This window comes from Pongo pygmaeus, chromosome 12 (assembly GCF_028885625.2).
Source record: "Pongo pygmaeus isolate AG05252 chromosome 12, NHGRI_mPonPyg2-v2.0_pri, whole genome shotgun sequence".
In the NCBI taxonomy this organism is placed as follows: domain Eukaryota; kingdom Metazoa; phylum Chordata; class Mammalia; order Primates; family Hominidae; genus Pongo; species Pongo pygmaeus.
Window position 1 is genome coordinate 4342165 of NC_072385.2, and position 13983 is coordinate 4356147.

Below are 13983 nucleotides of genomic sequence, written 5' to 3' on the forward strand. Positions count from 1 at the left end.
GAATGTGCAATGGAATGGAATGGAATGGAATGCAAAGTGGAATCGGCTGGAATGGAATGTGGAATGGAATGGAATGGAATGGAACATGGAATTGAAGTTGGAATATAATGGAAATGAATGTGGGATGTAATGCAATGCAACGTGGAATGGAATGGAATGGAATGCAATCTGGAATGGAATGTGGAATGGAATGGAAAGTGGAATGGATTGGAATGCAATGTGGAATGGAATGGAATAGAATGGAATGTGGAATGGAATGGAAAGGAACAGGGAGCGCAATGTGGAATGGAATGTGGAATGGAAAGTGGAATGGAACAGATTGTTGAATGGAATGGAATGGAATGTGGAATACAGTGGAAAGGAATGAAAAGTGGAATGAAAGGTGGAAAGGAATGATGAATGGAATGGAAAGGATTCTGGAATGGAATGTGGAATGAAACGGAATATACTGTGGAATGGAATGTGCAACGAAATGTGAAATGGAAAGTGCAATGGAATGGAATGGAATGTGGAATGGAACCTGGAATGGAACGTGGAATGAAACTTGGAGTGGAACGTGGAGAAGAAGGTGGAATGGAGTGGAATGGAATTTGGAGTGGAATGGAATGAAATGTGGAATGGAGTGTGGAAAGGAATGGACTGGAATGTGGAATGGATAGTGGAATGGAATGGAATGGAATGTGGAATGGAATGTGAAATGGAATGTGGAAGGGAACGTGGAATGGAATGCAACGGAATGTGGAATGGAACGTGGAATGGAATGGAATGCAATGTAATCGAATGTGGAATTGAATGTGGAATAGAATGGAATGGAAAGTGCAATGGAATAGATTGGAATGTCGAAAGGAATGTGGAATAGAATGCAATGGAATTTGGAATGGAACAGAATGGAATGTGGAACGGAATGGAATGGAACGTGGAAAGCAATGTGGAATTGAATGGAACGGAATGTTGAATGGAATGTGGAATGGAATGGAATGGAATGTGGAATGGAATGTGGAATGGAATGGATTGGAATGTGGAAGGGAATGGAATGGAATGTGGAATGGAAGGTGAAATGGAATGTGAAATGGAATGGAATGGAACGAGGAATGGAATCTGGAATGGAATGGAATGGAATGTGGAATGGAATGAATAATGGAAAGAAAGGAATCTGGAATGGAATGGAATGGAATGTGGAATGGAATGAATAATGGAAAGAAAGGAATATGTAATGGAATTGAATGCAATGTCAAATGGAATGTGGAATGGAAGGTAGAATGGAAAGTGGAATGGAATTTAATGGAAAGTGGAATAGAATATGGAATGGAATGGTATGGAATGTGGAATGGAATGTGGAACGGAATGGAATCGAACGTGGAAAGGAATGTGGAATGGAATGGAACTGAAGGTTGAATGGAATGTGGAATGTAATGGAATGGAATGTGGAATGGAATGTGGAATGGAATGGAATGGAATGTGGAAGGGAATGGAATGGAATGTGGAATGGAAAGTGAAATGGAATGTGGAATGGAATGGAATGGAACGAGGAATGGAAAATGGAATGGAATGGAATGGAATGTGCAATGGAATGAATAATGGAAAGAAAGGAATGTGTAATGGATTTGAATGCAATGTTAAATGGAATGTGGAATGGAAGGTAGAATGGAAAGTAGATTGGAATTTAAAGGAAAGTGGAATGCAATATGGAATGGAATGGTATGGAATGTGGAATGCAATGGAATGGAATGTGGAATGGTATGGAAGGGATAGTGAAATGGAATGGAATGGAAAGTGGAATGGAATGTGGGATGGATTGGAAAGGAATGTGCAATGGAATGAGGAAAGGAATGGAATGCAGTGGAATGCAATGTGGAATGGAATGGAGTGGAATGTGGAATGGAATGGAAAGCAATGCAAAGTGGAATGGAATGGAATGGACTGCAGAATGGAATGGAATGGAATACTGAATGGAATGGAATGGAAAGTACAATGGAATGTAATGTAAAGTGAAATGGAATAAAATGAAAGGTGGAATGAAATTGAATGGAATGTGGAACGCAAAGTGGAATGGATTGAAATGGAAAGTTGAATGGAATGTGGAATGGAATGGAATGAAAAGTGAAATGGAATGTGGAATGGAATGCAATGGAAAGTGGAATGGAATGTGAAATGGAATGGAATGGAATGGGGAAAGGAAAGCAAAATAATGTGGAACGGAATGGAATGGAATGTGCAATGGAACGGAATGGAATATGGAATGGAATGTGGAACGAAATGGAATGGAATGTGTAATGAAATGTGTCATGGAATGGATCGTGGAATGCAAACTGGAATGGAGTGGAATGGAATGTGGAATGGAATGCAGAATACAATGTAGAATGGAATGCAACGCAATGTGGAATGGAATGTGGAATGGAATTGAATGGAATCTGGAATGGAATGTGGAATGGAATGGAAATGAATGTGAATTGGAATGTGGAACGGAATGGAGTGGAATGCAATGTGGAATGGAATGGAATGTAATGTTGAGTGGAATGGAGCAGAATGTGGAATGCAATGGAATGGAACGATATGGAAAGAAATTCAATGCGGAAAGGAATGGAATGGAATGCAAAGTGGAATTGAATGGAAAGGAATGTGGAATGGAATGGAATGGAATGGAATATGAAATGGAATGTAGAATGGAATGCAATGTGGAATGGAATGTGGTATGGAATGGAATGGAATGGAAAGTGGAATGGAATGTGGAATGGAATGGAATTGAATGTGGATTGGAATGGAATGGAATGTGGAACGTAATGGAATGGAATGTGGAACGGAATGGAATGAAATCTGGAATTTAATGGAATGGAATGTGGAATGTAATGTGGCATGGAATGGAATGTGGAATGGAATGTGAAATGGAATGTGGAATGGAATCTGAAATGGAATGTGGAATTTAAAGGAATGGAAGGCGTAATGGAATATGGAATGGAATGGAATGGAATGTGGAATGGAATGAATAATGGAAAGAAAGGAATGTGTAATGGAATTGAATGCAACGTGATATGGAATGTGGAATGGAAGGTAGAATGGAAAGTGGAATGGAATTTAGTGGAAAGTGGAATGGAATATGGAATGGAATGATATAGAATATGGAATGGAATGGAATGGAATGTGTAATGCAATGGAATGAAATCTGGAATTTAATGGAAAGGAATGTGGAATGGAATGTGGCATGGAATGGAATGTGGATTGGAATGTGGAATGGAATGGAATGGAATGCAATGTGGAATGGAATGCGGAATGGAATGGAATGGAATGTGCAGTGGAATGGTGAATGGAATGCAATGGAATGTTAAATGGAATGTGGAACAGAATGGAATGGAATGTGGAACGGAATGGAATGGAAGGTGGAATGGAATGGAATGGAAGGTGGAATGGAATGTGGAATGGAAAGAATGGAAAGTGGAATGGAATTTAGTGGAATGGAATGTGGAATGGAATGGAATGGAATGTAGAATGGAATGGAATGGAATTGAATGTGGAATGGAATGGATTGGAATGTTAAATGGTATTGAATGGAATGGAAAGTGGAATGGAATGGAATATGGAGAGGAATGGAATGGAATGGAATGGGACGTGGAAGGGAATGGAATTTGCAGTGGAATGGAATGTGGAATAGTTTGGATTGGAATGTGGAATGGAATAGAATGTAACGCGGAATGGAATGGAATGGAAAGTGGAATGGAATTAAATGGAAAATAGAGTAGAATGCTATGGAAGGTGGAATGGAATGGACTGGAATGTGGAAAGTATCGTAGAATTGAATGGAATACAGTGTGGAATGGAAAGTGGAATGGAACATGGAATAGAAAGTGAAACGGAATGGAATGGAAAGTGGAATGGAACGAGGAATGGAACGTGGAATGGAACGTGGAATGGAACGTGAAATAGAAAGTGGAATAGAACATGGAATGGAATGAGGAATGTGGAATGGAGTGGAATGGAATGTGGAATGGAATTCAACGAAATGTGGAATAGAATGTAGAATGGAATGGAAAGCAAAGAGGAATAGAAAGTGTTATGGGGTGGAATGTGGAATGGAATGGAATTGAACGTGGAATGGAATTGAATTTAATGTTGAATGGAATGTAGAATTGAATGGAAAGCATTCTGTAATAGAATGTGGAATGTAATTGAACGGAATGTGGAATTTAATGTAGAATGGATTGGAAAGCAAAGTGTAATAGAATGTGGAGTGGAATGAAATGTGGAATGGAAAGGAATGGAATGTGTAATGGAAGGTAAAGGAATGGATTTTGGAATGGAACTTGGAATGGAATGGAATGGAACCTGGAATGGAACTTGGAAAAGAATAGAATGGAATGTGGAATGTAGAATGGAATTGAATATGGAAAGGAATGGAATGGAATGTGGTATCGAAAGGAATGGAATCTGGAATGGAATGGGGTACTGAATGGAATGGAATGTGGAGTGGAATTGCATGGCTTTTGGAATGGAATGGAATGGAAAGGAATGTGGAATGGTAAGCAGAATGAAATGGAATGGAAAGTGGAATAGAAAAGAAAGGAATGTGGAAAAGAACGTGGAATGGAATGGAATGGAAAGTGGAATGGAACATGGAATGGAATGTGGAATGGGACGTGAAATGGAATGGAATGTGGAATGGAATATGGACCAGAAGGTGGAATGGAATGGAATGGAATGTGGAATGGAAAGGAAAAGAATGTGGAATGGAGTGGAATGCAATGTGGAATGGAATGGAATAGAACGTGGAATGGAACGCGGAATGGCACGTAGAATGGAACGTGGAATGGCACGTGGAATGGAATGTGGAGAGGAACGTGGAGTGGAACATAGAATGGAATGTGGAATGGAATGGAATGGAATGTGGAATGGAATGTGGAATGGAAAGTGGAATGCAACAGAATGGAATGTGGAATGGAATGTGAAATGGAATTGAAGAGAATGTCGAGTGGAATGGAATGGATTGTGGAATGGAATGGAATGGAATGGAAAGTGGAATGGAAAGCAGAATGAAATGGAATGGAATGTGTAATCGAATGAAATTGACTGTGGAATGGAAAGTGGAATTGAAAGGAATGGAATGTGGAATCGAATGTGGAATGGAATGTGAAATGGGACGTGGAATGGAATGGAATGTGGAATGGTATGGAATGGAATGTACAATTGAACGTGGAATGGACTGGAATGGAATGTGTAATGGTTTGTGTAATGGAATGAGGAATGGAAAGTGAAATGGAATTGAATTTGTAATGGAAGTTAAAGTGGAATGGAATGGAATGGAATGTGGCAAGGAATGGAAAGGAATGTGGAAAGAAATGGAAAGGAATGGAATGTGAAATGGAATGGAATGTGGAATGGAATGGAATATGGAATGGAATGTGGAATGGAATGGGATGGAATGTGGAATGGAATGGAGTGGAATGGAAAGCGGAATAGAATGGAAAGGAAGTTGGAATGCAATGGAATGGAATTGAACGTGGAATTGAACGGAATGGAATGGAACGATGAATGCAATGGAATGGAATGGAATGTAGAATTGAATGGAATTGAACAGGGAAAGGAATGTGGAATGGAAAGTGGAATGGAACGTGGAAGCGAATGGAATGGAATGTGGAATGGAATGGAACGGAATGGAATGTGGAATGGAATGGAAAGGAATGTGGAATATAATGGAATTTAATGGAATGTGCAATGGAATGTGGAAGGGAATGTGGAATGGAATGGAATCGAATGTGGAAGGCAATTGAAATTGGAATGGAATGGAATGGAATGTGGATTCGAATGGAATGGAATGGAATGTGGATTGGAATGGAATGGAATGGAATGTGAAATGGAATTTGGAACGGAATGTGGAAAGGAATGAATAGGAATGTGGAATTTAAAGTGGAATGGAATGGACCATGGAATGGAATGTGTAATGGAAGGTGGAATGGCACCTGGAATGGAATATGGAATGAAATGTTGCATGGAATGTGGAATGGAACGGATTTGAATGTGGAATGGAACGGAATGGAATGTGGAATGTAATGTGGAATGGAATGTGGATTGAAACGTGGAATGGAATGTGAAAATGAATGGAATGGAAAGTGGAATGAAATGTGGAATGGAACGGAAAAGAATATGGAATGGAATGTGCAATGGAATGTGGAATGGAATGGAATGGAATGTGGAATGAAATGTGGAATGGAATGGAATGGAATGGAATGTGGAATGGAATGTGAAATTGAAAGGATTTTAATGTGTTATGGAATATTGAATCGTATGTGGAATGAAATGGAATTGAATGTGGAATGGAACGGAATGGAACAGATTATGGAATGGAATGGAATGGAATGTGGAATGCAATGTAATGGAATGGAACGTGGAATTGAATGGAATGGAATGGAATGTGGAATTGAATGGAATTGAACGGGGAAAGGAATGTGGAATGGAAAGTGGTATGGAAAGTGGAATGCAATGGAACGGAATGTGGAATGCAATGGAATGGTACGTGTAATCGAATGTGGAATTGAACATGGGATAGAATGTGTAATAGAATGTGGAATTTAACATGGGATAGAATGTGGAATTAAATGTGGAATGGAACGGAATGGAATATGGAAAGTAATGTGGAATCGAGTGTGGAATGGAACGGAATGGCATATGGAAAGTAATGTGGAATCGAGTGTGGAATGGAAAGTGGAATGAAATGGAATGGAAAGTGGAATGGAATGCGGAATTGAATGGAATGGAATGTGGAATGGAATGGAATGAAATGTGGAATGGAATGAGGAATTGAATGTGGAATGTAATGGGCAATGGAATAGAAAGAAATGTGGAATGCAATGCGGATTTTAATGGAATGGAAAGTGCAATGGAATTTAATGGACATTGAAATGGAACGTGGAATGGAAAGGATTGAAATGGAAGGTGGAATGGAATGGAATGGAATGTGGAATGGAATGGAATTTGGAATGGAATGTGGAATGGAATGAGGAACCGAATGGTATGAAATATGGAATGGAATGTGGATTTGAAAGGAATGGAAAGTGGAATGGAATAGAATGGACTGCAGAATGGAATGGGGAATGGAATGTGGAATGGAATGGAATGGAATGCAAAGGAATGTGGAATGGCATGTGAATTGGAATGCAGGGGATTGTGGAATAAAATGTGGAATGAAATGCAATGCAATGACAATGGAAAGTGGAATCGAATGTGGAATGGAATGTGGAATGGACTGCGGACTGGAATGTGGAATGGAATGTGGAATGGAAAGGAATGGAATGTGGAATGGAAAGTGAAATGGAATGCAATGGAATGTGGAATGTAATGTGAAATTAAATGCAATGGAATGAGAAGGGGATGTGGAATGGAATGTGGAATGGAATGTGGAATGGAATGTTATGGAATGTGGAATGGAATGTGGAATGGAATGGAATGGAATGTGGAATGGAAAGTGGAATGGAATGTGGAATGGAATGTGGAATGGAATGGAATGTGGAATGAAATGTGGAATGGAATATAAAATGGAATGGAATGGGATATGGAATGAGATGTGGAATGGAATGTGTAATGAAATGGAATGGAATGTGGAAAGGAATGGAATGGAATGTTGGATGGGTTGTGGACTGGAATGGAATGGAATGTGGAATGGAAAGCAGAATGGAATGTGAAATGGAATGTGGAATGGAACGCAAGGGAATGTGGAATAAAATGTGGAATGGAATGGAATGGAATGTGGAATAATATGTGGAATGCTTGGAATGGAATGTGGAATGGAATGTGGAATTTAATGTGGAAGGAAACGCAATGGAATGTGGAATGGAATGTGGAATTGAATGTGGAATTTAATATGGAATGGAACGGAATGGAATGTGGAATGGAACGTGGAAAGGAATGTGGAAAGGAACCTGGAATGTAATGGAATGGAACGTGCAATGGAACGTGGAATGGAATGGAATGGAATGTGGAATGGAATGGAAAGGAATGTGGAAAGGAAGGTGTAATGGAATTCAATGGAATGTGGAATGGAAAGGAATGGAATGTGGAGTGTAACGTGCAATGGAATACGGAATGGAAAGGAATGGAAAGTGTATTGGAACGTGGAATGGAATGGAATGGAAAGAGGAATATAATGTGGAATGTACTGTGGAATGGAACGTTAAATGGAACATGGAATGTATTGGAATGGAATGTGGAATGGAATACAAGGCAATGTGGAATGGAATGTGAAATGGAATGTAATGTAATGTGAAATGTAATGTGGAATGGAATGTGGAATGGAATGTTTAATGGAATCTGGAATTCAATGGAATGGAATGGAATGGAATATGTAATGGAATTTGGAACGGAAAGTGGAAAGGAATGTGGAATGGAATGTGGAATGGAAAGGAAAGGAATGTGGAATGGAAAGTGAAATGGAATGGAATGGAATGTGGAGTGGAATGTGGAATGGAATGTGGAATAGAATTTGGATTGGAATAGAATTGAATGTGGAATGGAATGTGGAATTGAATGTGAAATGGAAAGGAGAAAGGAATGGAATGGAATGTGGAAAGGAATGTGGAATGGAATGTGTAACGAAATGGAATGGAATGGAGTGGAATGTGGAATGGTATGGAATGTAATGGAATGGAATGTGGAATGTAGTGGAATGTGGAATGGAATGGAATGGAATGGCTTCGAATGTGGAATTCAATGTGGAAAGAATGTGCATTGGAATGTGTAATGGAACGAAATGGAATGTGGAATGGAATGTGCAATGGAATGTGGAATGGAACGTGGAATGCAAAGAAATTGAAAGTGGAGTGGATCTTGGAATTGAATGGAATGGAACGTGGAATGGAAAGTGAAATGGACTGTGGAATGGAACGTGAAATGGAAAGTTGAATGGATTGGAATGGAATGTGGAATGGAGTGTGGAATGGAATGTGGAATGGATTGCAAGACAATGTTGAATTGAATGTGGGATCAAATGGAATGGACTGTGGAATGGAATGTGAAATGGAATGTAATGGAATGTGGAATGGAATGTTGAATGGTATGTAATGGAATGTGGAATGGAACGGAATGAAATGTGAAACGTAATGTGGAATGGAATGTGGAATACCAAGTGGAATGAAATAGAATGGAATTTCCAATGTAACATGGAATGGAACGTGGAATGGAACCGAATCCAAGGTGGAATGGAAAGTGGAAAGGAACGTCCAATGGAAAGTGGAGTGGAAAGTGCAATGGATTCAAATGGCACGTGGAATGGAATGTGGAGAGGAACGTGGAGTGGAACATAGAATGGAATGTGGAATGGAATGGAATGGAAAGTGGAATGGAATTTCGAATGTCATGGAATGGAATGTGGAATGGATTGGAATGGAATCTGGTATGGAATGTGGAATGGAATGTGGAATGAAATGTGGAATATAACGTGGAATGGAAAGTGGAATGCAACCTGGAATGGAATGGAATGGAATGTTGAATGGAATGGAATGGAATGAAATGTGAAATGGAATGGAATGAAATGTGGAATGTAACGTGGAATGGAAAGAAACGGAACGTGGAAAGGAACGTGGAATGAAACCACTAATGGAAAGTAGAATGGAACGTGGAATGGAATGCAATGGAACGTCTAATGGAAAGTAGAATGGAAAGTGGAATGTAATGGATTGGAACGTGGAATGGAATGTGGAACGGAATGTGGTATTTAATGGAATGTAAATGGAATGAGAATTGAATGTGGAATGGAATGGAATGGACCATTGAATGAAAAGTGAAATGGATTAGAATGGAATATGGAATGGAGTGAGGAATGGAACAATAATAGTATGTAATGTGGAATGGAACAAGGAATGGATTGGAATGCAGCGTGGAATGGAATGTAGAATGGAACGATGAATATAACGTGGAATGGAATGTGGAATGGAATGGAATGGAATGTGGAATGGAATGGAATGGAAGGTGGAATGGTATGTGGAATGGAATGGAATGGATCGTGGAATGGAATGTGGAATGGAATGTGGAATGGAATGGAATGGAATGTGGTAATGAATGTGGAAAGAATGTGAAATGGAAAGGAAAGGAATGTGGAATGGAAAGTTGAATGTATGTGGAATGGAATGTGGAATGGAATGGAATCGAATGGAATGTGGACTGGAATGTGGAATGGAATGGAATGGAATGTGGAGTGGAAAGGAACGGAATGTGGAATGGAATGTGGAATGGAATGGAACGGAATTTGGAATGGAATGTGGAATGGATTGGAATGGAATTTGGAATGGAATCGAATGGAAAGTGGAAAGCAATATGGAAAGCAATGGATAGGAATGTGCAAGGGAATCGAAGGGAAAGTGGAATGGAATGGAATGGAATCTTGAATGGAGTGGAATGGAATGCGGAAGGGAATGTCATGGAATGTGGAATGGAATCTGGAATGGAATGGAATGCAATGAAATGGAATGTGGAATGGAATGGAAAAGAATGTGGAGTGGAATGGAATGGAATGGAATGGAATGTGGAAAGCTATGTGGAATGGAACGCGGAATGGAATGGAGAGGAAGGTGGATTGGAAAGGCAGGGAATCTGGAATGGAATGGAATTGAATGTGGAATGGAATGGAATGGAATTTGGAATGGAATTGAATGCAGTGTGGAATGGAATGGAATGGAATTTCGAAAGGAACTCAATGGAAAGTGAAATGGAATGGAATGGAATGGAATGGAATGTGGAATACAATGGAATGGAATGGAATGTGGAATGGAATGTGAATTGAAATATGGAATGCAATGTGGAACTGAATGGAAAGGAATGTGGAATTGAATGAGGAATTGAATGGAATGTGATGTGGAATGGAATATCGAATGGAATGGAATGTCATTTGGAATAGAATGTGGAGTTGAATGGATTGGAATGTGGAATGGAACGGAATGGAATGTGGAATGGAATGTGGAATGCAATGGAAAGGAATGCGGAATGGAATGGAATGGAATGGAATAGAACGTCGAATAAAATGGAATGTGGAAGGGAATAAGGAATGGAATGGAATGCAATTGGGTAAGGAATGTGGAATGGAATGGAATGGAAGGTGGAATGGAGGAATGGAATGGAATGCGGAATGGAGGAATGGAATGGAATGTGGAATGGAATGGAATGGAATGTGGAACTGAATCGAATGGAATATGGAATGGAATGGAATGGCATGTGGAATGGAACGGAAAGGAATGAGGAACGGAATTTAATGGAACGTGTAATTGAATGGAATTGAATGGAATGGAACGTTGAATTCAATGGAATTGAAATGGGAATGGAATGTGTAATGGAATGTGCAATGGAATGGAATGGAATGTGGAATGAAACGGAATGGAATGTGGAATAGAACAGAATGGAAGTAATTGTGCAATGGAATGTGGAGTGGAATGTGGAATGGAATGGAATGGAATGGGACATTGAAAGCAATGGAATGGAACGTTGTGTGAATTGCAATGTGGAATGGAACGTGGAATGGGAGGAAATGGTACGAGGAATGGAATGTGGAATGGAAAGTGGAATGGAATGTGGAATAGAATGGAATGGAATGTGCAATGGAATGTGGAATGGAATGTGGAATAGAACAGAATGGAAGTAATTGTGCAATGGAATGTGGAGTGGAATGTGGAACGGAATGGAATGGAATGGGACATTGAAAGCAATGGAATGGAACGTTGTGTGAATTGCAATGTGGAATGGAACGTGGAATGGGATGAAATGGTACGAGGAATGGAATGTGGAATGGAAAGTGGAATGGAATGTGGAATAGAATGGAATGGAATGTGCAATGGAATGTGGAATGGAACGTGGAATGTAATGGAATGGAATGTGGAATGGAATTGAACTGGGAATGGAATGGAATGGAATGTGGATTGGAATGGAATGGTATGGAATGTGGAATGGTCTGTAATGGAAGGGAAAGTGAAATGGAATTTGGAATGGAATGTGGAATGGAATGAAATAGAATGTGGAATGGAATAGAATGGAATGTGAAAGGAATGTTGAATGGAATGGAACATTGGATGGAATGTGGATTGGAACGTGTAATGGAATATGGAATGGAATGTGGAATGGAATATGGAATGAAATGGAGTATGGAATGTGGAATGGAACAGAATTCAATGTGGAATTGAACGGAATGGAATATGGAATGGAACGGAATGAAACGTGGAATGAAATGTGGAGTGGAATGTGGAATGAAACGTGGAATGGTACGTGGAAAGGAATGGAAGCAACGTGGAAAGAAATGTGGAATGGAATGTGCAATGGAATGTGGAATGGAATGGAAAGGAATGTGGAAGGGAAGGTGGAGTTGAATGGAAAGGAATGTGGAATGAAATGCAATTGAATGTGCAATGGAATGTGTAATGAAATGGAATGGAATGTGGAATGGAATGTGGAATGGAAAGAAATGGAATGTGGAGAGGAATTTGAAATGGAAACGACAGTAATGTGGAACTTAATGTGGAATGCAATGTGGAATGGAATAGAATGGAATGTGGAATGGAATGGAATGGAATGTGGAATATAATGGAATGGAATGGGAATGGAATAGAATGGAATGTAGAATGCAATGGAATGGAATGAAATGAGGAATGGAATGGAATGGAATATGTAATGCAATGCAATGCAATGAAATGAGGAATTGAAAGGAATGTAATGTGCAATGGAACGGAATGGAATGTGGAATGGAATGGAATAGAACATGGAATGGAATGTGGAATGGAAAAAATGGAATGTGAAATGAAATGGAATGGAACATGGAAAAGCATGTGGAATTGAATGTGGAATGGAAAATGGAATGGAATGGAATGGAATATTGAATGGAATGGAATGGAAAGTGGAATAGAACGGAATGGGAAGGAATGGAATGCGGAATGGAATGGAATAGAATGTGCAATTCAGTGGAATGGAGTGAAATGTGGAATTGAATGGAATGGAAAGTGGAACGGAACGGATTGGAATGTGGAATGGGATGGAATGGAAAGTAAAATTGAATATCGAATGGAATGTGGAATGGCATGTGGAATGGAATGTGGAATGTAATGGAATGGAATGTTGACTGTAATGTAATGGAATATGGAATAGAATGGAATGGAATGGAATGTGGAATGGAAATGACTGGAATGCGGAATTGAATGCAATGGAATATGGAATGAAATGGAAAGGAACGTGGAATAGAATATGGAATGGCATGGAATGGGATGTAAAGTGAAATGGAATGTAGAAAAGAATGAGGAATGAAAAGTGGAATGGAATGTGTAATGGAAAGGAAAGGAACGTGGAATAGATTGGAATGGAACGTGGAATGTAGTGTGGAATGGAATGCGGAATGGGACGTGGAACAGAATGGAATGCAACTTGGAATGGAATGCGGTAGAATGTGGAATGGAATGGAATGGAATGTGAAATGGAATGCATGGGCATGTGGAAAGGAATGGATTGGAATGTGTAATGGAATGGAATGGAACGTGGAGTGGAATGTGGAATGGTACGTGGAATGGATTGTTTAATGGAATAGAATGGAATGTGGAATGGAATGGAATGGAACGTTGAATGGAAAGTGGAATGGAACATAGAATGGAATTTTTAATGGAATGGAATGGAATGGAAGGGAAAGTGAAATAGAATGTCGAACGGAATGTGAAATGGAAAGTGGAATGGAATGTGGAACGGATTGAAATGGAACTTAGAATGGAATGGAATGAATGTGGAACGGAATGGAATGGAATGGAACGTGGAATAGATCATGGAATGGAAAGAGGAATGGAATGCGGAATGTAACGTGGAATGTAATGTAATGGAACATGGAATGGAACGTGGAATGGATCGTGGAATGGAAAGAAGAATGGAATGTGGAATGCAACGTGGAATGGAACGTGGAATAGATCATGGAATGGAAAGAGGAATGGAATATGCAATGGAATGCGGAATGAAATGGAATGGAATGTTGTATGAAATGTGGAATGG